At 45.3% G+C, this 27,911-nt stretch overlaps 1 protein-coding gene across 5 annotated transcripts in view; it reads right to left on the bottom strand.

Moving 5' to 3' along the window:
- rxrgb (retinoid X receptor, gamma b) overlaps positions 1–27,911 on the bottom strand; it is a 101,988-nt gene that overhangs the window by 38,215 nt on the left and 35,862 nt on the right. The window contains exon 1 of one of the 5 annotated variants that reach the window (XM_039002987.1): positions 807–826. The exons of the other annotated variants lie outside the window; for them this stretch is intronic. The gene's annotated coding sequence lies outside the window, so the exon portion shown is untranslated. Of the gene's footprint in view, positions 1–806; positions 827–27,911 lie in introns of those variants that run through there. 5 annotated transcript variants of the gene reach the window in all.

Genomic DNA, 27,911 nt, shown 5'->3' with positions numbered 1-27,911 from the left:
TGATTTTTTAGAGCGGATAAACCCAAACCACAAACCATTTAAATCTGTGGTAGTTAATTACAGGCTAGTGGACACACACACACACACACACTGTACACTGAGTGTACAAAACCCTAAGAACACCCCCCTCCTCCCCTTTAGCCTCAGAACAGCCTTAATTCGTCGGGGAATGGACTCTACAAGGTGTCGAAAGCGTTGGCTGGATGTCCTTTGGGTGGTGGACCATTCTTGATACATGGGAAACTGATGAGCATGAAAAACCCAGCACCGTTGCAGATCTTGACACAAACCGGTGCGCCTGACACCCACTACCAAACCAAGTTCAGGCACTTCAATCTGTTGTCTTGCCCGTTCACCCTCTGAATGGCACACAGACACAATCCATGTCTCAGTTGTCTCAAGTCCTAAAAATCCTTCTTTAACCTGTCTCCTCCCCTTCATCTACACTGACTGAAGAGGATTTAAAAGGTGACATCAATAAGGGACCATAGCTTTCACCTGGATTCACCTGGTCAGTCTGTCATGGAAAGAGCAGGTGTTCCTAATGTTTTGTCCCCTCAGTTTAGACTAAGCCCTTCAGTGTGTGGTAATTCAATAAACCAGTGGCCCACTAACTAATAATATCTACGGTCTGGAGATCAGGCTACTGGGAATAGGGGCGTGTGTGTGAGTGTGAGTGTGTGTGTGTGTGTGTGTGTGTGTGTGTGTGTGTGTGTGTGTGTGTGTGTGTGTGTGTGTGTGTGTGTGTGTGTGTGTGTGTGTGTGAGAGAGAGAAAAGGGTCTATCTGTAACAGAATGACACACACTTCAAAATCTATCAGATTATCCCTCCAGAGAGAAGTGTGTCCCTGGTTCGAGGGTGGCTGTTGTCGATGTGTTCTTGGTTCGAGGCTGGCTGTTGTCGATGTGTCCCTGGTTCGAGACTGGCTGTTGTCGATGTGTTCCTGGTTCGAGGCTGGCTGTTGTCGATGTGTCCCTGGTTCGAGGCTGGCTGTTGTCGATGTGTCCCTGGTTCGAGGCTGGCTGTTGTCGATGTGTTCCTGGTTCGAGGCTGGCTGTTGTCGATGTGTTCCTGGTTCGAGGCTGGCTGTTGTCGATGAGTTCCTGGTTCGAGGCTGGCTGTTGTCGATGTGTCCCTGGTTCGAGGCTGGCTGTTGTCGATGTGTTCCTGGTTCGAGGCTGGCTGTTGTCGATGTGTTCCTGGTTCGAGGCTGGCTGTTGTCGATGTGTTCTTGGTTCGAGGCTGGCTGTTGTCGATGTGTCCCTGGTTCGAGGCTGGCTGTTGTCGATGTGTTCCTGGTTCGAGGCTGGCTGTTGTCGATGTGTTCCTGGTTCGAGGCTGGTTGTTGTCGATGTGTTCCTGGTTCGAGGCTGGCTGTTGTCGATGTGTTCCTGGTTCGAGGCTGGCTGTTGTCGATGTGTTCCTGGTTCGAGCCCAGGTAGCGGCGAGGAGAGGGACGGAAGCTATACTGTTACACTGGCAATAATATAGTGCCTATAAGAACATCCAATATCAAATCAAAGTTTAGTCAAAGGTATATGAAATACAAATCGTATAGAGAGAAATAGTCCTATAATTCCTATAATTACTACAACCTAAAACTTCTTTCCTGGGAATATTGAAGACTCATGTTAAAAGGAACCACCAGCTTTCATATGTTCTCATGGTCTGAGCAAGGAACTTGCTTACATGGCACATATTGCACTTTTACTTTCTTCTCCAACACTTTGTTTTTGCATTATTTAAACCAAATTGAACATGTTTCATTATTTATTTGAGGCTAAATTTATTTTATTGATGTATTATATTAAGTTGAAATAAGTGTTCATTCAGTATTGTTGTAATTGTCATTATTACAAATAAAATGTAAAAAAGTCATAAACAATTAATCGGTATCGGCTTTTTTTGGTCCTCCAATAATCGGTATCGGCGTTGAAAAATCATAATCGGTCGACCTCTACTAACAATCCACATGCTTCTGGTGGGTTTCCAGATGAGTTCCCAGTTCCAAGTTCCCAGTTTCTCTCAATAAATCTTAGCAGAATTTCCTGTATGAGCTCAGAGACCAAATGGTTTAAAAAAAAATTGAAATTTGACTTCCCGAGGATGTTGGGAGATGCCTTCATAACCTGCCACTAGAGGCAACAATGAGCCGTTATTACAATCAAGTAGGCTTGGGTCTTGCTAGGGCGTTGTGGATGGTGATGGTGGATGGGCGTAAGCCGCAAGCTCTGGCTCCAAGGGTCACGTGGACAAAACGTTGGAATCTGAAGTCAAAACCATGAGATCTTGTTGGGACTATGCCTTTCTTTCTTTCAGCCAAGTCTGAACACACAATACAGATGGACCAGAACTGGAGAGAATGAACCTTGTTGACCCCTAAACTCTGTCCTGTATTAAACTCTCACTGTGAAAAGTTAACTCTTCTCCCTCTCACTTTCTGTTGTTCTCTCTTTCTCTGTCATGAACAGAGATTTATTTCCCCTAACGCAGATACTTTCAATCTAAAAGGGGAAGTACGCAAATCCCCTCATAAATCAATGGACAACAAAATCCCACTGGACACAAACTGGCTGAATCAATGTTGTTTTGACGTAATTTGTCAACATATTGTGACGTGGAATCTTATCTACGTGGAAAATACACACATTGAATTTGAAAAAAAGTCCTAAACTGTTGTTTTGAGAGTGACATTTAATCCACAGGATTATGGTATCATTGTAAAAAATGTTCAACAGACAAACCTTGTATCAAATATGTCAAATGTATACCTTTGAAACAACGTGTGATCAACGTTACTGTATACCCACTATCAGAAAAAAACCAATAGGCTGGGCAGCACCTCCTACTGGAGAGTTGATCTATCTACAGCTACCCTTAGGTCTCCTATCGAGGCTGGGCAGCACCTCCTACTGGAGAGTTGATCTTTCTACAATTATTAATTTGGTCTCACATCCAGGGTTTTAACAAAGCCCAGCCCTGATTAGCTTTGATATTTGTCACTGACTAATACCAATGTGCTATCATGAGAATCATTATTGAAAGATATCTTAATAACTAAATATATTTGCAAAGTCATTCCAAAAGGTAGGTTTAAGAGACCAAATGAAATATAACCATACTCTCTATAAGTCATATAGCATCAATGAGACTATTTAGGACTATATAGCGTTTGCAAAGTCATCAACAGCTATTGTTTCAATTCAACCCAGGGTTGAACTAAAATAGACAGGCAGGTAGCCTAGGAGTTATGAGGATTGGCCAGTAACTGAAAGGTCGCTGGTTCAAATCCCTGAGCTGACTAGGTGAAAAATCTGCCAATGTGCCCTTGAGCAAGACACTTAACCCCTAACTGGTCCTGTAATTCGGTCTAGGATTTCAAGCTTTGGTGGATTTCAAATTTGATCATCAAGTTAATAATTAATATGTTGAATTCACATCTCTATCTCAACCAAACACCAAACAAGTCAAAGAAAATCCTAAATCAAATCAAACTTTATTTAAATGCATTTAAAGTTTGATTTGATTTAGTCCTATTCTTTAACTGTGATTTTTGGTTGAGATAGAGACATGAATCCAACGTACTGTCTCAATTATTAATTTGTAGACGAACTAGACATTGAATTGTGTTTGGTTGTCAACGCAACCAAATATCAACATTTGAAGGAGATGTACCTTCTGCTTGGATAGTTCCATCTGTGCCACTGACTTAGTCTGCCTTTAATTCCACTTTGTCTACAAATGAATAATTGATATGTTAGATTCAAGTGTCCACCTCAACCAAAAATAACACTTAAAGAATAGGACTAAACAAATTAAACTTTAAATGCATTTTAAATAAAGTCTGATTTGATTTGGTCATATTCTTTAACTTTGATGTTTGGTTGAGATGGAGACGTGAATCCAACATATCAATTATTCCTTTGTAGACAAACTGGAATTAAAGCCAGACTAAGTCAGTGGCACAAAGTATACATCTCCTTCAAATGTTGATATTTGGTTGCGTTGACAACCAAACACAATCCAATAGCACTTTTCCAATACAGTAAATATCCCAATAACTATTAACAAGTTAACAAATTGTATGTTGGATTCACATCTCCATTAAGCCAGTGGCTCAGATGAAACTATCCAAGCATTAGATATCTGTCACGTTCCTGACCTGTTTTCTGTTAGTTTTTGTATGTGTTAGTTGGTCAGGACGTGAGTTTGGGTGGGCAGTCTATGTTTTCTGTTTCTATGTTGGTTTAAGGGTGACCTGATATGGCTCTCAATTAGAGGCAGGTGGTTTTCATTTCCTCTGATTGAGAGTCATATTAAGGTAGGTGTTTTCACACTGTTTGTTGTGGGTGGTTGTCTCCTGTGTCTGTGTAAGTGTATGTTACGCCACACGGGACTGTTTTCGGTTTTGTTTGTTCGGTCGTTTTATGTAGTCAGTTTTCCTGTTATTGCGTTCTTCACGTTATATGTAAGTTCGTGTCCAGGTCTGTTGACTGCGTTTGTTATTTTGTAAATTCTCAAGTGTTTCGTGTTCGTCGTGTTTTCTGTTTTGTTTAATAAATATTATGTCGAACTACAACGCTGCAGTTTGGTCAAATCACTACTCCTCCTTTTCGGATGAAGAGGAGGAGGAACGCCGTTACAGAACCACCCACCAATCCAGAACCAAGCAGCGTAAGTTCGAGCAGTGGAACACGAAACAGGAATGGACATGGGAGGACGTATTAAACGGCAAGGGTTGCTACACATGGGAGGAGATCCTGGCTGGAAGGGATCGCCTCCCATGGGAACAGCTGGAGGCACTGAGGAGAGCAGAGGCAACCGGACAAGGGAACCGGAGATATGAAGGTACTCGGCTAGCAAGGAAGCCCGAGAAGAAACCCCAAAAATGTCTTGGGGGGGGGGCTAAGAGGTAGTGGGCCAAGGGCAGGTAGGAGACCTGCGCCCACTTCCCAGGCTAACCGTGGAGAGCGGGAGTACGGGCAGACACCGTGTTACGCAGTAGAGCGCACGGTGTCTCCTGTACGTGTGCATAGCCCGGTGCGGGTTATTCCACCTCCCCGCACTGGTAGGGCTAGATTGAGCATTGAGCCAAGTGCCATGAAGCCGGCTCTACATATCTGGCCACCAGTACGTCTCCTTGGGCCGGCTTACATGGCACCAGCCTTACGCATGGTGTCCCCGGTTCGCCTACATAGCCCGGTGCGGGTTATTCCACCTCCCCGCACTGGTCGGGCGACGGGGAGCATTCAACCAGGTAAGGTTGGGCAGGCTCAATGCTCAAGGGAGCCAGTACGCCTGCACGGTCCGGTATTTCCGTCGCCACCTCCCCGCCCCAGCCCAGTACCACCAGTGCCTACACTACGCACCAGGCTTCCAGTGCGTCTCCAGAGCCCTGTTCCTCCTCCACGCACTCTCCCTATGGTGCGTGTCTCCAGCCCAGTGCCTCCAGTTCCGGCACCACGCACTAAGCCACCTGTGCGTCTCCAGAGCCCTGTACACACTGTTCCTTCTCCCCGTACTCGTCCTGATGTGCGTGCCCTCAGCCCGGTGCCACCAGTGCCGGTACCACGCACCAGGCCTATAGTGCGCTTCGAGAGGTCAGTGTGCCCTGACCCTGCTCCCCGCACTAGGCTTGAAGTGCGTGTCTCCAGTCTGGTGCCTCCAGTTCCGGCACCACGCACCAGGCCTACAGTGCGTCTCAGCCGGCCAGAGTCTGCCGTCTGCCCAACGGCGCCTGAACTGTCCGTCTGCCAAGCGCCGCATGAACTGCCCGTCTGTATTGAGCCTTCAAAGCCGCCCGTCTGCCATGAGCCTGCAAAGCCGCCCGTCTGCCATGAGCCTACAGAGCCTTCCGCCAGACAGGAGCCGCTAGAGCCTTCCGCCAGACAGGAGCCGCTAGAGCCTTCCGCCAGACAGGAGCAGCCAAAGCCTTCCGCCAGACAGGATCAGCCAGAGCCATCCGTCTCCGCAGCGCCATCTGAGCCATCCGTCTCCTCAGCGCCATCTGAGCCATCCGTCTCCCCAGCGCCGTCTGAGCCATCCGTCTCCCCAGCGCCGTCTGAGCCATCCGTCTGTCCCGAGCCATTAGAGCCGCCCGTCTGTCCCGAGCCGTCAGAGCCGTTAGTCAGTCAGGAGCCGCTAGAGCCATTCGTCAGTCAGGATCTGCCAGAGCCGCCAACCAGACAGGATCTGCCAGAGCCGCCAACCAGACAGGATCTGCCAGAGCCGCCAACCAGACAGGATCTGCCAGAGCCGCCAACCAGACAGGATCTGCCAGAGCCGCCAACCAGACATGAGCGTCCAGAGCCGTCAGCGAGCCATGAGCGTCCAGAGCCGTCAGCTAGCCATGAGCGTCCAGAGCCGTCAGCTAGCCATGAGCGTCCAGAGCCGTCAGCCAGTCATGAGCTGCCCCTCAGCCCAGAGCTGCCATTGATCCAGAACTGTCCCTCAGTCCAGAGCTGTCTCTCTGTCCGGAGCTGCCCTTCAGTCCGGAGTTGCCCCTCTATCCTGAGACCTACCTCTCGGTCTTGAGCTATCTCTCTATCCCGGTGCTGCCCCTTGTCCTGGTGCTGCCCCTTATCTTAAGGTTAACATTTAAATTAAGTGGGTGTAAGATGAGGGTGGTCATTCTAAGGGGGAAACGTAAGCTGGGATTGACTATGGTGGGGTGGGGACCTCGCCCAGAGCCTGAGCCACCACCGTGGTCAGATGCCCACCCAGACCCTCCCCTAAACTTTGTGCTGGTGCGCCCGGAGTTCGCACCTTAAGGGGGGGGTTATGTCACGTTCCTGACCTGTTTTCTGTTAGTTTTTGTATGTGTTAGTTGGTCAGGACGTGAGTTTGGGTGGGCAGTCTATGTTTTCTGTTTCTATGTTGGTTTAAGGGTGACCTGATATGGCTCTCAATTAGAGGCAGGTGGTTTTCATTTCCTCTGATTGAGAGTCATATTAAGGTAGGTGTTTTCACACTGTTTGTTGTGGGTGGTTGTCTCCTGTGTCTGTGTAAGTGTATGTTACGCCACACGGGACTGTTTTCGGTTTTGTTTGTTCGGTCGTTTTATGTAGTCAGTTTTCCTGTTATTGCGTTCTTCACGTTATATGTAAGTTCGTGTCCAGGTCTGTTGACTGCGTTTGTTATTTTGTAAATTCTCAAGTGTTTCGTGTTCGTCGTGTTTTCTGTTTTGTTTAATAAATATTATGTCGAACTACAACGCTGCAGTTTGGTCAAATCACTACTCCTCCTTTTCGGATGAAGAGGAGGAGGAACGCCGTTACAGAACCACCCACCAATCCAGAACCAAGCAGCGTAAGTTCGAGCAGTGGAACACGAAACAGGAATGGACATGGGAGGACGTATTAAACGGCAAGGGTTGCTACACATGGGAGGAGATCCTGGCTGGAAGGGATCGCCTCCCATGGGAACAGCTGGAGGCACTGAGGAGAGCAGAGGCAACCGGACAAGGGAACCGGAGATATGAAGGTACTCGGCTAGCAAGGAAGCCCGAGAAGAAACCCCAAAAATTTCTTGGGGGGGGGGGCTAAGAGGTAGTGGGCCAAGGGCAGGTAGGAGACCTGCGCCCACTTCCCAGGCTAACCGTGGAGAGCGGGAGTACGGGCAGACACCGTGTTACGCAGTAGAGCGCACGGTGTCTCCTGTACGTGTGCATAGCCCGGTGCGGGTTATTCCACCTCCCCGCACTGGTAGGGCTAGATTGAGCATTGAGCCAAGTGCCATGAAGCCGGCTCTACATATCTGGCCACCAGTACGTCTCCTTGGGCCGGCTTACATGGCACCAGCCTTACGCATGGTGTCCCCGGTTCGCCTACATAGCCCGGTGCGGGTTATTCCACCTCCCCGCACTGGTCGGGCGACGGGGAGCATTCAACCAGGTAAGGTTGGGCAGGCTCAATGCTCAAGGGAGCCAGTACGCCTGCACGGTCCGGTATTTCCGTCGCCACCTCCCCGCCCCAGCCCAGTACCACCAGTGCCTACACTACGCACCAGGCTTCCAGTGCGTCTCCAGAGCCCTGTTCCTCCTCCACGCACTCTCCCTATGGTGCGTGTCTCCAGCCCAGTGCCTCCAGTTCCGGCACCACGCACTAAGCCACCTGTGCGTCTCCAGAGCCCTGTACACACTGTTCCTTCTCCCCGTACTCGTCCTGATGTGCGTGCCCTCAGCCCGGTGCCACCAGTGCCGGTACCACGCACCAGGCTTATAGTGCGCTTAGAGAGGTCAGTGTGCCCTGTCCCTGCTCCCCGCACTAGGCTTGAAGTGCGTGTCTCCAGTCTGGTGCCTCCAGTTCCGGCACCACGCACCAGGCCTACAGTGCGTCTCAGCCGGCCAGAGTCTGCCGTCTGCCCAACGGCGCCTGAACTGTCCGTCTGCCAAGCGCCGCATGAACTGCCCGTCTGTATTGAGCCTTCAAAGCCGCCCGTCTGCCATGAGCCTGCAAAGCCGCCCGTCTGCCATGAGCCTACAGAGCCTTCCGCCAGACAGGAGCCGCTAGAGCCTTCCGCCAGACAGGAGCCGCTAGAGCCTTCCGCCAGACAGGAGCAGCCAAAGCCTTCCGCCAGACAGGATCAGCCAGAGCCATCCGTCTCCGCAGCGCCATCTGAGCCATCCGTCTCCTCAGCGCCATCTGAGCCATCCGTCTCCCCAGCGCCGTCTGAGCCATCCGTCTCCCCAGCGCCGTCTGAGCCATCCGTCTGTCCCGAGCCATTAGAGCCGCCCGTCTGTCCCGAGCCGTCAGAGCCGTTAGTCAGTCAGGAGCCGCTAGAGCCATTCGTCAGTCAGGATCTGCCAGAGCCGCCAACCAGACAGGATCTGCCAGAGCCGCCAACCAGACAGGATCTGCCAGAGCCGCCAACCAGACAGGATCTGCCAGAGCCGCCAACCAGACAGGATCTGCCAGAGCCGCCAACCAGACATGAGCGTCCAGAGCCGTCAGCGAGCCATGAGCGTCCAGAGCCGTCAGCGAGCCATGAGCGTCCAGAGCCGTCAGCTAGCCATGAGCGTCCAGAGCCGTCAGCTAGCCATGAGCGTCCAGAGCCGTCAGCCAGTCATGAGCTGCCCCTCAGCCCAGAGCTGCCATTGATCCAGAACTGTCCCTCAGTCCAGAGCTGTCTCTCTGTCCGGAGCTGCCCTTCAGTCCGGAGTTGCCCCTCTATCCTGAGCTACCTCTCTATCCTGACCTACCTCTCGGTCTTGAGCTATCTCTCTATCCCGGTGCTGCCCCTTGTCCTGGTGCTGCCCCTTATCTTAAGGTTAACATTTAAATTAAGTGGGTGTAAGATGAGGGTGGTCATTCTAAGGGGGAAACGTAAGCTGGGATTGACTATGGTGGGGTGGGGACCTCGCCCAGAGCCTGAGCCACCACCGTGGTCAGATGCCCACCCAGACCCTCCCCTAAACTTTGTGCTGGTGCGCCCGGAGTTCGCACCTTAAGGGGGGGGTTATATCACGTTCCTGACCTGTTTTCTGTTAGTTTTTGTATGTGTTAGTTGGTCAGGACGTGAGTTTGGGTGGGCAGTCTATGTTTTCTGTTTCTATGTTGGTTTAAGGGTGACCTGATATGGCTCTCAATTAGAGGCAGGTGGTTTTCATTTCCTCTGATTGAGAGTCATATTAAGGTAGGTGTTTTCACACTGTTTGTTGTGGGTGGTTGTCTCCTGTGTCTGTGTAAGTGTATGTTACGCCACACGGGACTGTTTTCGGTTTTGTTTGTTCGGTCGTTTTATGTAGTCAGTTTTCCTGTTATTGCGTTCTTCACGTTATATGTAAGTTCGTGTCCAGGTCTGTTGACTGCGTTTGTTATTTTGTAAATTCTCAAGTGTTTCGTGTTCGTCGTGTTTTCTGTTTTGTTTAATAAATATTATGTCGAACTACAACGCTGCAGTTTGGTCAAATCACTACTCCTCCTTTTCGGATGAAGAGGAGGAGGAACGCCGTTACAATATCTTTTAAATGTTGATATTTGGTTGCGTTGTCAATCAAACACAATTAATTATACAGTGCCTTCAGAATGTATTTATACCCCTTGACTTATTCCACATTTTGATATGTTACAGCCTGAAATCAAATTGGATTAAATAGATTATTGTTCACCCATCTACACACAATACCCCATAATGACAAGGGAAAACAAGTTTTTTTTTACATGAGTATTCACACCCCTGAGTCAATACTTTGTAGAAGCACCTTTCTGGGTAATTCTCTAAGAGATTTCCACACCTGGATTGCAAAATTTGCCCATTATTCCTTTAAAAATTATTCAAGCTCTGTCAAATTGGTTGTTGATCATTGCTAGACAACCATTTTCAGGTCTTGCCATAGATTTTCATAGTCAAAACTGTAACTCAGCCACTCAGGAACATTCACTGTTTTCTTGGTAAGCAACTCCAGTGTATATTTGGCCTTGTGTTTTAGGTTATTGTCCTGCTGAAAGGTGAATTCATCTCCCAGTGTCTAGTGGAAAGCAGACTGAACCAGGTTATCCTCTAGGATTTTGCCTGTGCTTAGCTCCATTCCATTTTTCTTTAATCATTAACTTCCCAGTCCTTAACGATTACAAGCATACCCATAACATGATGCAGCCACCATTATGTTAGAAAATGCTAGAAAATATGGAGAGTGGATTTGCCCCAAACATATCACTTTGTATTCAGGACATAAAGTACATTTCTTTACCACATTTTTAGCAGTATTACTTTAGTACCTTGTTGCAAACAGGATGCATGTTTTGGAATATTTCTATTCTGTACATGCTTCCTTCTTTTCACTATATCAATTAGGTTAGTATTGTGGAGTAAGTACAATGTTGTTGATCCATCCTCAGTGTTCTTCTATCACAGCCATTAAACTCTGTAACTGTTTTAAAGTCACCATTGTCCTCATGGTGAAATCCCTGAGTGGTTTCCTTCCTTTCCGGCAACTGGGTTAGGAAGGACGCTTGTATCTTTGTAGTGACTGGGTGTATTGATACACCATTCAAAGTGTAATTAATAAGTTCACCATGCTCAAAAGGATATTCAATGTCTGCTTTTCATTTTGTTTTACCCATCTACCAATAGGTGCCCTTCTTTGTGAGGCATTGGAAAACCTCCCTGGTCTTTGTGGTTGAATCTGTGTTTGAAATTCACTGCTCGACTGAGGGACCTTATAGATAATTGTATGTGTCAGGTACAAAGATGAGGTAGTCATTCAAAAATCATGTTAAACACTATTATTGAGTCCATGCAACTTATTACAGTATATGACTTGTTAAGCACATTCTTACTCCTGAACTTATTTAGGCTCGCCATAAGAAAGGGCTTGATAGTATTCACACCCCTTGTCATTTTCCAAATATTTTGTTGTGTTACAGCCTGAATTTAAAATGGATTAAATTGAGATTGTGTGTCACTGGCCTGCACACAATAAATCACAACGTCAAAGTGGAATTATGTTACAAACAATTGTTCACAAATTAATAAAAAATGAAAAGCTGAAATGTCTTGAGTCAGTAAGTATTCAACCCCTTTGTTATGGCAACGCCTAAATAAGCTGAAGAGAAAGAAATTGCACGTCACATAATAAGTTACATGGACTTAATATAATAGTGTTTAAAGTGATTTTTTAATGACTCTATACCCCACACATACAATTATCTGTAAGGTCCCTCAGTCGAGCAGTGAATTTCAAACACAGATTCAACCACAAAGACCAGGAAGGTTTTCCAATGCCTCACAAAGAAGGACACCTATTGGTAGGTGGGTGAAAATGTAAAAAGCAGACACTGAAGGCTCTATTTTCTGCTGACGTTAAGTTGGCGCTGGTGTCAAATGCACGTTAGTTTGCAACTTCGTCATGTTAAAACTGCCACACTGGCATTTTCCAGCCCTAGCGCCAGGTTCAGCAATTTACCTGTCTTAAATCAGCTCGCTTGCTGGGTGGATGAGGGGTGGAAATATTTGAGGTGTGTCCTTAAAAACATTATCCAAAGTGCTAATTTCAGGCAGCGCTGCAGAATACTTTTGTAAACTCTGCTTTCCACCAGACACTGGGAGATTAATTCACCTTTCAGCAGGACAATAACCTAAAACACAAGGCCAAATCTACACTGGAGTTGCTTACCAAGACGACATTGAATGTTCCTGAGTGACATAGTTACAGTTTTAAATTAAGTTGTCTTGAAAATCTATGGCAAGGCTTGAAAATGGCCGTCTAGCAATGATGTTTTTTACGCTGCTGCTACTTGCTGTTTATTATCTATGCATGGTCACTTTGCCCCTACCTACATGTACATATTACCTCAATTACCTTGACGGCAGGTAGCCTAGTGGTGAGAGCGTTGGGCAGGTAGCCTAGTGGTTAGAGCATTGGGCAGGTAGCCTAGTGGTTAGAGCGTTGGGCAGGTAGCCTAGTGGTTAGAGCGTTGGGCAGGTAGCCTAGTGGTTAGAGCGTTGGGCAGGTAGCCTAGTGGTTAGAGCGTTGGGCAGGTAGCCTAGTGGTTAGAGCGTTGGGCAGGTAGCCTAGTGGTTAGAGCGTTGGGCAGGTAGCCTAGTGGTTAGAGCGTTGGGCAGGTAGCCTAGTGGTTAGAGCGTTGGGCAGGTAGCCTAGTGGTTAGAGCATTGGGCAGGTAGCCTAGTGGTTAGAGCGTTGGGCAGGTAGCCTAGTGGTTAGAGCATTGGGCAGGTAGCCTAGTGGTTAGAGCGTTGGGCAGGTAGCCTAGTGGTTAGAGCGTTGGGCAGGTAGCCTAGTGGTTAGAGCGTTGGGCAGGTAGCCTAGTGGTTAGAGTGTTGGGAAGGTAGCCTAGTGGTTAGAGCGTTGGGCAGGTATCCTAGTGGTTAGAGCGTTGGGCAGGTATCCTAGTGGTTAGATCATTGGGCAGGTATCCTATTGGTTAGAGCGTTGGGCAGGTATCCTAGTGGTTAGAACGTTGGGCAGGTATCCTAGTGGTTAGAGCGTTGGGCCAGTAACCGAAAGGTTGCTCGATTAAATCCCCGAGCTGACAAGGTAAAAATCTGTTGTTCTGCCCCTTGAACAAGGCAGTTAATCCACTGTTCCTAGGCCGTCATTGTAAATAGGAATTTGTTCTTAACTGACTTGCCTAGTTAAATAAAGGTTAAATAAATAAACGAACCTGTGCCCTGCACATTGACTTGGTAGCGGTACCCCCTGTATATAGCCTATTGTGTTACTTTTGTTCCATTAAATCTTTTCTTAACTCTTATTTTTCTTAAAACTGCATTGTTGGTTAAAGGCTTGAAAGTAAGCATTTTATAGTAAGGTAAGGTAACCTGTTGTATTCAGCATTTTATAGTAAGGTAAGGTAACCTGTTGTATTCAGCATTTTATAGTAAGGTAAGGTAACCTGTTGTATTTGGCACAATTTGATTTGATCAAGAACCAACTTGACAGAGCTTGAAAAATTAAAATATATATATAATGTGTAAATATTGTACAATCCAGGTGTGCAAAGCTCTTAGAAACTTACCCAGAAACACTCAGCTGTAATCACAGCCAAAAGTTATTCTAACATGTATTGACTCAGAGGTGTGAATACTTACGTAAATGAGATCTTTTCTGTATTTCATTTTCAATACATTTGCAAACATTTCTAAAAACATGCTTTCACTGTGTCATTATGGGCTATTGTGTATAGATGGGTGAGAAAATATATATATTTTATCCATTTTGAATTCAGGCTGTAACACAACAAAATGTGGAATAAGTCAAGGGGTGTGAATACTTTCTGAAGGCACTGTATATGGTTGAAATCACAGTGATAACACATTTTGATGACAACTAAACCAAAAATCTGACATTATTTGTCCATTGAAATTTGGTTGTGCTTTTAGATGGTTGAAGGTATGGTGATAATACATTGGGAATGAAACTTCTGTCTGTCTTTTTGAGTTGGGTGAATAAATGTTGAAATCTCATTGATCAACGTCTCAACCAAATATGACCTACATTTTCCTGTTGAAAGGAGGTGGTGTGCCCAGTGGGAAGTTTCCAAAAGCATGACAAAACAAATGGGTACATTTCATCATGTTCCAAATAGAGACATTGACACATTGGCACAGAACATTTCCAAAGAGGAAGAGGATCAATGGTTTGGCCAGTGCTGAGACAGACAGAAAGAGACAGACAGTCAGACAGAAAGAGATAACAGATTTTTTGGTTGAGAGATAAAGAAGCTCAACTCAAACAATAACAGGATAGAGCCAGCCAGACCTAACCCAACGATTCCCGATCAGGCGTGAAGGGGACAGACTGACCAGATTTTGCCACACAACAAACAAACAACAGCAGGAGAAGTAACCAGCTGACCAGTCCCCGTTCCAAACTAACATTCTCATGTGGTTACTAAAGTACTGAGTCCAGGGTATGGGAGAAGGGGAGGAGGAGAGGGGAGGAGGAGGGGGATGGGAAGAAGAGGAGGAGGGGAGAGAGGAGGAGGGTAGGAGGATTGGGATGGGAAGAGGAGGAGAGATGAGGAAGGGAGGGGAGTAGGAGGAGAGGAGGAGGGTAGGAGGGGAGAGGAGTAGGAGTAGAGGGAAGAAGGGAGAGGAGTAGGAGAGGAGGGAGGAAGGGAGAGGAGCTGGAGTGGAGGGGAGGAGGGGAGAGGAGGAGAGAGGAGTAGGAGAGGGGGAGGGGAGGAGGAGGGGAGAGGAGTAGAGAGGAGGAGGGGAGAGGAGTAGGAGAGGGGGAGGGGAGGAGGAGGGGAGAGGAGTAGGAGAGGGGGAGGGGAGGAGGAGGGGAGAGGAGTAGAGAGGAGGAGGGGAGGAGAAAACGGGAAGAGAGACAAAGCCGTGGAGGTAAACTAAATAAGGCTGGTGATGTGCTGTTGCTGGCAAGGGAACATCCCTGTTCTCTCTGACTCCACTGGTACGCTGCTCATTCCCATCTAACCCACTCACATCCAGTGACCCTTGACCTGGGTAGGTTGCCCTGACCAGACTGTGACACACTACCAGAGCGCCCCAGTCTCAGCGTACTGCACAGAGACAATTTGAAAGATCATCATGTATCATGGCCCAATCAGCTCACTGCAGACAGATAAGGAGAGAGAAGAACACCCAGACAGACTGACTGTTTGTGTTTACTAGTCAGATCTCTCTGTTTCTCATAGACTAGACATATTCACCTAAGAGCATTGGGCTTAAAAACGGCAGTCAGTAGGATTCATCTGTCATCACAGTCATCTTGTCATCTCTCAGGATAAGTAGGATTCATCTGTCATCACAGTCATCTCGTCCTCTCTCAGGATAAGTAGATTTCATCTGTCATCACAGTCATCTTGTCCTCTCTCAGGATAAGTAGGATTCATCTGTCATCACAGTCATCTTGTCCTCTCTCAGGATAAGTAGGATTCATCTGTCATCACAGTCATCTCGTCCTCTCTCAGGATAAGTAGGATTCATCTGTCATCACAGTCATCTTGTCCTCTCTCAGGATAAGTAGCATTCATCTGTCATCACAGTCATCTCTCAGGATAAGTAGGATTCATCTGTCATCACAGTCATCTCTCAGGATAAGTAGGAATCATCTGTCATCACAGTCATCTCTCAGGATAAGTAGGATTCATCTGTCATCACAGTCATCTCGTCCTCTCTCAGGATAAGTAGGATTCATCTGTCATCACAGTCATCTCTCAGGATAAGTAGGATTCATCTGTCATCACAGTCATCTCGTCCTCTCTCAGGATAAGTAGGATTCATCTGTCATCACAGTCATCTCGTCCTCTCTCAGGATAAGTAGGATTCATCTGTCATCACAGTCATTTCTCAGGATAAGTAGGAATCATCTGTCATCACAGTCATCTCTCAGGATAAGTAGGATTCATCTGTCATCACAGTCATCTCGTCCTCTCTCAGGATAAGTAGGATTCATCTGTCATCGCAGTCATCTCTCAGGATAAGTAGGATTCATCTGTCATCACAGTCATCTCGTCCTCTCTCAGGATAAGTAGGATTCATCTGTCATCACAGTCATCTCGTCCTCTCTCAGGATAAGTAGGATTCATCTGTCATCACAGTCATCTTGTCCTCTCTCAGGATAAGTAGGATTCATCTGTCATCACAGTCATCTTGTCCTCTCTCAGGATAAGTAGGATTCATCTGTCATCAGTCATCTTGTCCTCTCTCATGATAAGTAGGATTCATCTGTCATCACAGTCATCTTGTCCTCTCTCAGGATAAGTAGGATTCATCTGTCATCACAGTCATCTCGTCCTCTCTCAGGATAAGTAGGATTCATCTGTCATCACAGTCATCTTGTCCTCTCTCAGGATAAGTAGCATTCATCTGTCATCACAGTCCTCTCTCAGGATCAGTAGGATTCATCTGTTATCACAGTCATCTCATCCTCTCTCAGGATAAGTAGGATTCATCTGTTATCACAGTCATCTCGTCATCTCTCAGACTCTCCGAGTATTATAGATTTCATCACAGCAATATTAAAACACGTTTCTAAGAGAATCCTTACTTGATATACAAACTAGATCAATGAGAGACAATCTGGTGCTTACCGGTATCCAAGAGAGAATCTGGTGCGTACCAGTATCCAAGAGAGAATCTGGTGCGTACCAGTATCCAAGAGAGAATCTGATGCTTACCGGTATCCAAGAGAGAATCTGATGCTTACCGGTATCCAAGAGAGAATCTGATGCTTACCGGTATCCAAGAGAGAATCTGGTGCTTACCGGTATCCAAGAGAGAATCTGGTGCTTACCGGTATCCAAGAGAGAATCTGATGCTTACCGGTATCCAAGAGAGAATCTGATGCTTACCGGTATCCAAGAGAGAAGCTGGTGCTTACCGGTATCCAAGAGAGAAGCTGGTGCTTACCGGTATCCAAGAGAGAATCTGGTGCTTACCGGTATCCAAGAGAGAATCTGATGCTTACCGGTATCCAAGAGAGAATCTGGTGCTTACAGATATCCAAGAGAGAAGCTGGTGCTTACCGGTATCCAAGAGAGAAGCTGGTGCTTACCGGTATCCAAGAGAGAAGCTGGTGCTTACCGGTATCCAAGAGAGAAGCTGGTGCTTACCGGTATCCAAGAGAGAATCTGATGCTTACCGGTATCCAAGAGAGAATCTGGAGCTTACCGGTATCCAAGAGAGAATCTGGTGCTTACAGATATCCAAGAGAGAAGCTGGTGCTTACCGGTATCCAAGAGAGAAGATGGTGCTTACCGGTATCCAAGAGAGAAGCTGGTGCTTACCGGTATCCAAGAGAGAATCTGATGCTTACCGGTATCCAAGAGAGAATCTGGTGCTTACCGGTATCCAAGAGAGAAGCTGGTGCTTACCGGTATCCAAGAGAGAAGCTGGTGCTTACCGGTATCCAAGAGAGAATCTGATGCTTACCGGTATCCAAGAGAGAATCTGGTGCTTACCGGCATCCAAAAGAGAATCTGGTGCTTACCGGTATCCAAGAGAGAATCTGGTGCTTACCGGTATCCAAGAGGGAATCTGATGCTTACCGGTATCCAAGAGGGAATCTGGTGCTTACCGGTATCCAAGAGAGAATCTGGTGCTTACCGGTATCCAAGAGGGAATCTGATGCTTACCGGTATCCAAGAGAGAATCTGGTGCTTACAGATATCCAAAAGAGAAGCTGGTGCTTACCGGTATCCAAGAGAGAACCTGGTGCTTACCGGTATCCAAGAGGGAATCTGATGCTTACCGGTATCCAAGAGGGAATCTGGTGCTTACCGGTATCCAAGAGAGAATCTGGTGCTTACCGGTATCCAAGAGGGAATCTGGTGCTTACCGGTATCCAATAGGGAATCTGGTGCTTACCGGTATCCAAGAGGGAAACTGGTGCTTACCGGTATCCAAGAGGGAATCTGATGCTTACCGGTATCCAAGAGGGAATCTGGTGCTTACCGGTATCCAAGAGGGAATCTGATGCTTACCGGTATCCAAGAGGGAATCTGGTGCTTACCGGTATCCAAGAGGGAATCTGGTGCTTACCGGTATCCAAGAGAGAATCTGATGCTTACCGGTATCCAAGAGAGAATCTGATGCTTACCGGTATCCAAGAGAGAATCTGGTGCTTACCGGTATCCAAGAGAGAATCTGATGCTTACCGGCATCCAAAAGAGAATCTGGTGCTTACCGGTATCCAAGAGAGAATCTGGTGCTTACAGATATCCAAAAGAGAAGCTGGTGCTTACCGGTATCCAAGAGAGAAGCTGGTGCTTACCGGTATCCAAGAGAGAATCTGGTGCTTACCGGTATCCAAGAGAGAATCTGGTGCTTACAGATATCCAAAAGAGAAGCTGGTGCTTACCGGTATCCAAGAGAGAAGCTGGTGCTTACCGGTATCCAAGAGAGAAGCTGGTGCTTACCGGTATCCAAGAGAGAATCTGATGCTTACCGGTATCCAAGAGAGAATCTGGTGCTTACCGGTATCCAAGAGAGAATCTGGTGCTTACCGGTATCCAAGAGAGAATCTGATGCTTACCGGTATCCAAGAGAGAAGCTGGTGCTTACCGGTATCCAAGAGAGAAGCTGGTGCTTACCGGTATCCAAGAGAGAATCTGATGCTTACCGGTATCCAAGAGAATGAGGGTGAAAATCGAGAGAATATGGTAAAGGAGTTCATGGTTAAAGCACTACAGATCCCAGGCGATATTGTCAACAAAATCAAACTTGAATGCGTACACTGCCTCGGACAGAGAGGAGGACATCGATACGACCGCCCAATCGTTGCCAAATATGTATCCTTTAAAGACAAATAATGGTTAAAAGCCTCGGCAAAAGACTCAGCATGAAAATAAGCATAAACCGACCGGCTCGATTCGGTCTTATGTAGTAACATTTGAAATTTTTTTTTATATATTTTTTTACATTGGATAAAAATAGAGACTCAGAGCTAGAAAATGGTATATCATACACTACAGTCGAGGAACAATAGGAAAATAATTCTGCTTATAAAGATGCTAAATGTGTAACCCCACTTTTAAGAAAATGGCCCTTGAATGTTTTGGTACACCTACTGGAGAGCTCTGCTTCGTTCACACCCTCTTAAGCTTTAGCCCTACCCATCTCTTTAAGGATTCACATGTGAGGCTATGTACTAAACAACCAAAGATTTCAAGACTAAAGTAGTATGGGTGTATTCGTAAATTTAATCTGGAGTGCCAGAGTGTGCTCTGGGCGTTTGTAAACTCAAGAGTGTTGGTAAATTCAGAGCGTTTCACTCTCGGAGTGATCAGAGCGCACACTGGACACGCTATCGCTCTGATCACAGTGTTCTCTTTCGACTCCGCCAGAATTTTCTCTATCTCTTTAGCAATCATACTCTAATTTCACTGATTTCAAAACTCGGTCTTTCAGAAAGTGGAGAGAAACACTTACACAGTTCTACTAGGTGCTATCTTAAAAAAATTGCATTACAAATAATTACCTACACATACTGACCAGCTCATGTTATAGACAGAAGCTTGCTACATGGCAGACCAATCCAAACTCATCTCTCGGCATGTCCAGCCCACTCATTATCTCAGCCAATCATGACTAGCGGGAAGGTGGCTCACTTTTTCCGTGGCTCAACCAACTAGGCTTGTAATTTAACAATTTTATTCATATTTACAGATGGAATACATGTTTGTTATTAAGGCACATGAAAGTTCACATGTTCCAGAAGGCATTTCTGCCAAAAAAAACGCATTTTGATAAAAATGTAAGTTTACGTTCAAATGGCCCTCCTGTGAAGTAGTGAGCCGCGACATACACCTAGTTTCCTGAAACGAGTCACAAATGTTATATAGATAAATGACAGCATCAGAAGAAGGACAAAAACTTCTATAATAAATCCCCAAATACAAGATACTGGAACACTAAAGTACTTAAAAGCCTGAAATGAGTCAAGAATCAACCAGGTGGAAATAAAAACACTCTAAAAAGAAGGCATAGAAGGGGGTGCAGGCGTGTTGGGAGATGGGAGTGCCCGTGGGTCTGTGTGAGTCGAATGAGAAGAAAGTGAGTGAGTGAGTGAGTGAGTGAGTGAGTGAGTGAGTGAGTGAGTGAGTGAGTGAGTGAGTGAGTGAGTGAGTGAGTGAGTGAGTGAGTGAGTGAGTGAGAGGGTGAGTGAGTGAGTGAGGAAAGCGGGTGTGAATGTCTGAGTCCATGCATGTCTACGAGTAAGAGTTGTACCATAGAGACTGAGTTTCCACTTTTGCACAGAGATGGGAAATACATTTACAAATAAATAATAAAATAATAAAGTAAACAAAAGCTGTGAAACTTCAGAAACATATTTTTGTCCTATCATTTATTTATTTTATTTAACTAGGCAAGTCAGAACAAATTCTTATTTACAATGACAGCCTACCCCGGATCAGGGTCTGTAGTGATGCCTCTAGCACTGAGATGCAGTGCCTTAGACCACTGCGCCACTCGGGATCATGATGGAACGGTGCCAACCCCTACCTACCCTAGACACCCATCTGAGCGACCCACCCACCAGACATCCTTGCCCGTTTGATAGGCCTACTGCAAGTAGCCTATGTAGCCAAGACAGAAACAATGAATAATCTAGACACAAAACAAAAAGATAACTTATTCAGGAAAGATCAGGTTTCATTTCTTCTTTTTTTTAACTTGGATGGAGAACGGCAAAAAATGTTTTTCCTAAGCGACCAAAAATAACCTACAGAAAATAGCTACAAACAATGGATAAATCCTTATCTCACCAAAGGAGATTTTGAATGAGGAAGTAAAACATTTAAAACAAGTTCCTCCAACCTCATTTGATGATGGGTTTTGAGTGAGATCTTGTGATGTCACAGGACAAACTATGGTTGGCAATCGATTCCGTTCAGATGGGGGAAACCGCAGAGCCTCGTGGCATTCCAATAGAGATATATCAAACTTTTTATGAGTTACCGAAAGATTCATTACTATCATGTTGTAATTACTAATATATAAAGCGAATTGTCTGACGCAAAAAGAGGGACTGATCTCGCTCCTACTGAAGCAGGAACCTGGGGGGCAGAATAAAGACCCTGTCCCTTTAAAAATTGGAGTCCCCTCACCCTTCAATGTTATGACACAAAAATATTGGCAAAATGTATTGCTCACATAATTAAAAAGGTCCTATCAGACATTATTCATCACAATCAGACGGGATTCTTAAAAGGCAGATATATTGGAGTCAACATCAGACAACTACTAGAAATAATTGAAAACTTTGAGAACGCAGGGAAATCAGGTATAATCTTGAAATCAGATTTTCCTTACATTTTTTACTTTGGAGAATCTCTCATAAAATGGCTAAAAGTAATGTACAACAATCCTTCTGAGAAATTATAATTGTCAAGAGGCGTAAAACAAGGTTGCCCTCTGTCACCATACTTATTAGGGCCATTGAACCGTTAGCTATAAAAAAAAATATGGTTGAGAGGAACAAGGCAAAAGGAATGGGAAATACAGTGCCTTCTGAAAGTATTCAGACCCCTTGACTTTATCCACTGTGTTCTTGGGGACCTTCAATGCTGCAGACATTTTGTTATGTTACATTTTGTTACTTTACAGCCTTATTCTAAAATGGATGAAATAAAAAAAAATCCTCAGAAATCTACACACAATATCCCATAATGACAAAGCAAAAACAGGTCATTCTAAATTACTGCTAATTTATATAATTTTCTTTTTAAATAAACGTATTCACATAAATATTCAGACCCTTTGCTATGAGACTCGAAACTGAGCTCAGGTGCATCCTGTTTCATTGATCATCCTTGAGATGTTTCTACAACTTGATTGGAGTCCACCTGTGGTAAATTCAATTGATTGGACATGATTTGGACATGCACACACCTGTCTATATGAGGTCTCACAGTTGACAGTGCATGTCAGAGCAAAAACCAAGCCATGATGTCGAAGGAATTGTCCGTAGAGCTCCGAGACAGGATTGTGTCGAGGCACAGATCTTTGGAAGGGTACCAAAGAATGTCTGCAGCATTGAAGGTCCCCAAGAACACAGTGGCCTCCATCAATCTTAAATGGAAGAAGTTTGGAACGCTCAAGACTCTTCCTAGAGCTGGCCACCCGGCCAAACTGAGCAATCGGGGGAGAAGGGGCTTGGTCAGGGAGGTGGCCAAGAACCCAATGGTCACTCTGACAGAGCGCTAGAGTTCCTCTGTGGAGATGGGAGAACCTTCCAGAAGGACAACCATCTCTGCAGCACTCCACCAATCAGGTCTTTATGGTAGAGTGGCCAGACGGAAGCTACTCCTCAGTAAAACGCACATGACAGCCCGCTTGGAGTTTGCCAAAAGGCACCTCAAGACTCTCAACAAGATTATCTGGTCTGATGAAACCAATATTGACCTCTTTGGCCTGAATACCAAGCGTCTCGTCTGGAGGAAACCTGGCAGCATTCCTATGGTGAAGCATGGTGGTGCCAGTATCATGTTGTGTGGATGTTTTTCAGCGGCAGGGACTGGGAGACTAGTCAGGATCGAGGGAAAGATGAATGGAGCAAAGTACAAAGAGATCCTTGATGAAAACCTGCTCCAGAGCGCTCAGGACCTCAGACTGGGGCGAAGGTTCACCTTCGAACAGGACAACGACCCTAAGCACACAGTCAAGACAATGTAGGAGTGGCTTCGGGATAAGTCTCTGAATGTCCTTGAGAGGCCCAGCCAGAGCCTGGAATTGAACCCGATCAAACATCTCTAGAGAAACCTAAAAATAGCTGTGCAGCAACGCTCCCCATCCAACCTGACGGAGCTTGAGAGGATCTGCAGGGAAGAACGGGAGAAGCTTCATACCCAAGAAAGAAAATACGAGGCTGTAATCGTTGCCAAAGGTGCTTCAACAAAGTACTGAGTAAAGGGTCTGAATACTTATGTAAATGTGATATTTCCATTATTTATTTATTTTGTCATTATGGGGCATTGTGTGCAGATTGATGCGGGGGAAAAAACTATTTAATCCATTTTAGAATAAGGCTGTAACGTAACAAAATGTGGAAAAATTCAAGTGGTCTGAATACTTTCCGAATGGACTGTAAGTCTAATGATAACATTAAGGAGCTAAAAATGTATGGATTAGGGACAAAAGTATCAATGTATGCTGACGATTCAGGTTTTCTCTTGAGTCCTCAATCAATAACCTTGAAGGGCCTTAATTGAGAACCTGGATAAGTTTTCCAGTTTATCTGGTCTAAAACCCAACTATGATAAGAGTACTATATTAGAGATTGGGTATCTAAAAAGATACCACATTTTTAACTGTCATGTGGTCTCCCGATTAAATGGTGTTGATGTGATTGGTGTACATATCCCGAAAAAGTTGAGTGATAGAAAAATCTATAGGATCTTGAAACCGTGGAAATATCTGTCCATCTTTGGGAAAATTACCCTGATTATTTCTCTAGTGATGTCACTAGTGATGTCACAGTTAACATATTTATTCATGCCTCTACTAACTCCAGGAGAATCCTTTGTCAAATCATGTGACACATTTTTCCCCCCTATTTCATTTGGATTGGCAAACCAGATAAAGTTAAAACGGGCATATTTATATAATGAACATGAGTTTTGAGGGTGAAAGGCATTAACTGCCAGGTCGCAGTTGTAAATGAGAACTTGTTCTCAACTAGCCTACCTGGTTAAATAAAGGTGAAAAAAATATCTTAAAGCATAACGAAATTATATCTAAATCCAAACTGGTTTTCCAGCAGGCTACTATGAAAAACAAAAAGGGGTCTTTTTTTGCCGTTATACAGATTAAAACCAACCATTTCCGGTGAATTGACAATTGATCCCTATTTAAAGTACCCTCCTTTTTAAATGAAGCCACACAGAGTTGGTTAAAATTACAATTTCATCCTCCAGAAGAGGTAGAACAAACATTAGAGCAAATAATATGGCTATGTTCAATGTTCACGAATGACATTGTAAATAAGGAAGGTAAAATTATGGCACACAACCAGTTAACAAAGGTGTATGGAGACGTATGCTCAATACAAAAATATAACCAACTCATCGCAGCTCTGCCGCAAAAATACACACACACACACACACACACACACACACACACACACACACACACACACACACACACACACACACACACACACACACACACACACACACACACACACACACACACACACACACACACACACACACACACACACACTGTGTCGGTCCTCTCGGCTGATAATGGCTAGCGACAGGACCCTGTCTGTGTCTCTCTTCTGTCTGTGTGTAAAAGGATCACATCATCACCTCCAACACCTCGCTAACCAGAGGAGGGGAAAAACACAGAGGAAGAGGGGTGATGGAGAGATCAGAGTGACAGGCAACAGAGACAGAGAGACAGGGAGAGAGAGGTGTTGAGAGATAGATAGATATGCTGAAGGTGATACTAGGCAGAGTGCAGATGCAGAGAATGAGAGAGAGTTGTTATGGTGATAGCTTGGTGGCGACATCACCTCAACGACCACCTTTGAACCCTGAACTGAGAGGGCTAGGCTTCCATACTCAGATCATATATATTTTTCTCTCTCTCTCTCTCTCTCTCTCTCTCTCTCTCTCTCTCTCTCTCTCTCTCTCTCTCTCTCTCTCTCTCTCTCTCTCTCTCTCTCTCTCTCTCTCTCTCTCTCTCTCTCTCTCTCTCTCTCTCTCTCTCTCTCTCTCTCTCTCTCTCTCTCTCTCTCTCTCTCTCTCTCTCTGCCTGTTTCACACATGAAATCATTTTCGGACCTCTTCTTATGCTATGCGCAATCATCCGTGACACCATGTTATGGATGTGAGTTAAAATAACTAAGAAGAACACCAAATAAGAGACAGGTAACAGAACACATTTAAACCAGACTTCATTAATCTAAACCAAGACACATACTTCATTAATCTAAACCAAGACAGATACTTCATTAATCTAAACCAAGACAGATACTTCATTAATCTAAACCAAGACACATACTTCCTTAATCTAAACCAAGACACATACTTCATTAATCTAAACCAAGACACAGAAAAGGCCCATTCTGTTCCCCCTTATAGGAGCCCCCTGACCCCCCCCCCAAACCCGCTCTACTTTGTAACACTTACAGCCCACATTCTGACTTACAGTAACAGCTATCAGCCAATTCAAACAGTATCATAAACCACAAGTCTATAAACAGCCCTCACATACCATAAAGCACATATTACAAAATAACCACCCAACATACTGCAGTAAAGGAACTCATCAAATGAAAACAAAGCTCAGAACAGAGGAACGCATCTATCCAGATGCTTAAAGGGATAGACAGAGACATATCCATGACTTCATCTGACTCTGGGTAAGTAGCAAAAGATCATACTATAAACAAAAAAAACAGCAGCCCATAAAACGACACTGAATACAAAAAGACAGTTTAAAGACAGTGTCTTTAACCCCTTTTGAAAACAACATTTTCAGGACTTTGCAGTGTTGCATACGTGTTACCAAACACACACACACACACACACACACACACACACACACACACACACACACACACACACACACACACACACACACACACACACACACACACACACACACAAACACACACACACTATAAACCACACACACACCACACACTCCAAAAGATCCCCTCTGCACTGCCACTGAATGCCTGAATAAATTCACCTCCCTGATCCATGATCTTTACTATTCACCTCCCTGATCCATGATCTTTACTATTCACCTCCCTGATCCATGATCTTTACTATTCACGTCCCGGATCTATTATCTTTACTATTCACCTACCTGATCCATGATCTGTATTATTCACCTCCCTGATCTATGATCTTTACTATTCACCCCCCTGATCCATGATCTTTACTATTCACCTACCTGATCCATGATCTTTACTATTCACCTCCCTGATCTATGATCTTTACTATTCACCCCCTTGATCCATGATCTTTACTATTCACCTACCTGATCCATGATCTTTACTATTCACCTCCCTGATCCATGATTTTACTATTCACCCTCCTGATCTATGATCTTTACTATTCACCTCCCTGATCTATGATCTTTACTATTCACCTACCTGGTCCATGATCTTTACTATTCACCTCTCTGATCTATGGTCTTTACTATTCACCTCCCTGATCCATGATCTTTACTATTCACCCTCCTGATCCATGGATTCTTTACCATGATCTTTACTATTCACCTCCCTGATCTCTGGCCTTTACTATTCACCTACCTGGTCCATGATCTTTACTATTCACCTCTCTGATCCATGATCTTTACTATTCACCCTCCTGATCTATGGTCTTTACTATTCACCTCACTGATCTCTGGTCTTTACTATTCACCTCCCTGATCCCTGATCTTTACTATTCACCGCCGTGGTCCACAGTTTTTACTATTCACCTCCCTGATCCATGATCTTTACTATTCACCTCCCTGATCCATGGTGTTTACTATTCACCTCTCTGATCCATGATCTTTACTATTCACCTCCCTGATCCATGGTGTTTACTATTCACCTCCCTGATCTATGATCTTTACTATTCACCTCCCTGATCTATGATCTTTACTATTCACCTCTCTGATCCATGATCTTTACTATTCATCTCCCTGATCCATGATCTTTACTATTCACCCTCCTGATCTATGATCTTTACTATTCACCTCCCTGATCTATGATCTTTACTATTCACCTACCTGGTCCATGATCTTTACTATTCACCTCTCTGATCTATGGTCTTTACTATTCACCTCCCTGATCCATGATCTTTACTATTCACCCTCCTGATCCATGGATTCTTTACCATGATCTTTACTATTCACCTCCCTGATCTCTGGCCTTTACTATTCACCTACCTGGTCCATGATCTTTACTATTCACCTCTCTGATCCATGATCTTTACTATTCACCTCCCTGATCCATGGTGTTTACTATTCACCTCTCTGATCCATGATCTTTACTATTCACCTCCCTGATCCATGGTGTTTACTATTCACCTCCCTGATCTATGACATTTACTATTCACCTCCCTGATCCATGATCTTTACTATTCACCTCCCTGATCCATGATCTTTACTATTCACCTCCCTGATCCATGGTCTTTACTATTCACCTCCCTGATCCATGATCTTTACTATTCACCTCCCTGATCCATGGTCTTTACTATTCACCTCCCTGATCCATGGTCTTTACTATTCACCTCCCTGATCCCTGATCTTTACTATTCACCTCCCTGATCCATGATCTTTACTATTCACGTCCCTGATCCATGGTCTTTACTATTCACCTCCCTGATCCATGATCCTTACTATTCACCTCCCTGATCCACAATATTTACTCTTAGGAGTTTGTTCGTTAGTGTCCCAGTCCTGCAGTACTCACAGTGCATATAACCCAGCTCCCTTCTGTTCCAGTCCTGCAGTACTCACAGTGCATATAACCCAGCTCCCTTCTGTCCCAGTCCTGCAGTACTCACAGTGCATATAACCCAGCTCCCTTCTGTCCCAGTCCTGCAGTACTCACAGTGCATATAACCCAGCTCCCTTCTGTCCCAGTCCTGCAGTACTCACAGTGCATATAACCCAGCTCCCTTCTGTCCCAGTCCTGCAGTACTCACAGTGCATATAACCCAGCTCCCTTCTGTCCCAGTCCTGCAGTACTCACAGTGCATATTACCCAGCTCCCTTCTGTCCCAATCCTGCAGTACTCACAGTGCATATAACCCAGCTCCCTTCTGTCCCAGTCCTGCAGTACTCACAGTGCATATTACCCAGCTCCCTTCTGTCCCAGTCCTGCAGTACTCACAGTGCATATAACCCAGCTCCCTTCTGTCCCAGTCCTGCAGTACTCACAGTGCATATAACCCAGCTCCCTTCTGTCCCAGTCCTGCAGTACTCACAGTGCATATAACCCAGCTCCCTTCTGTCCCAGTCCTGCAGTACTCAC

The sequence above is a fragment of the Salvelinus namaycush genome, chromosome 10 (assembly GCF_016432855.1).
Source record: "Salvelinus namaycush isolate Seneca chromosome 10, SaNama_1.0, whole genome shotgun sequence".
NCBI classification, from domain to species: domain Eukaryota; kingdom Metazoa; phylum Chordata; class Actinopteri; order Salmoniformes; family Salmonidae; genus Salvelinus; species Salvelinus namaycush.
The sequence above is the reverse complement of the archived record's forward strand: the minus strand, read 5'-3'. Positions and strand labels throughout refer to the sequence as shown.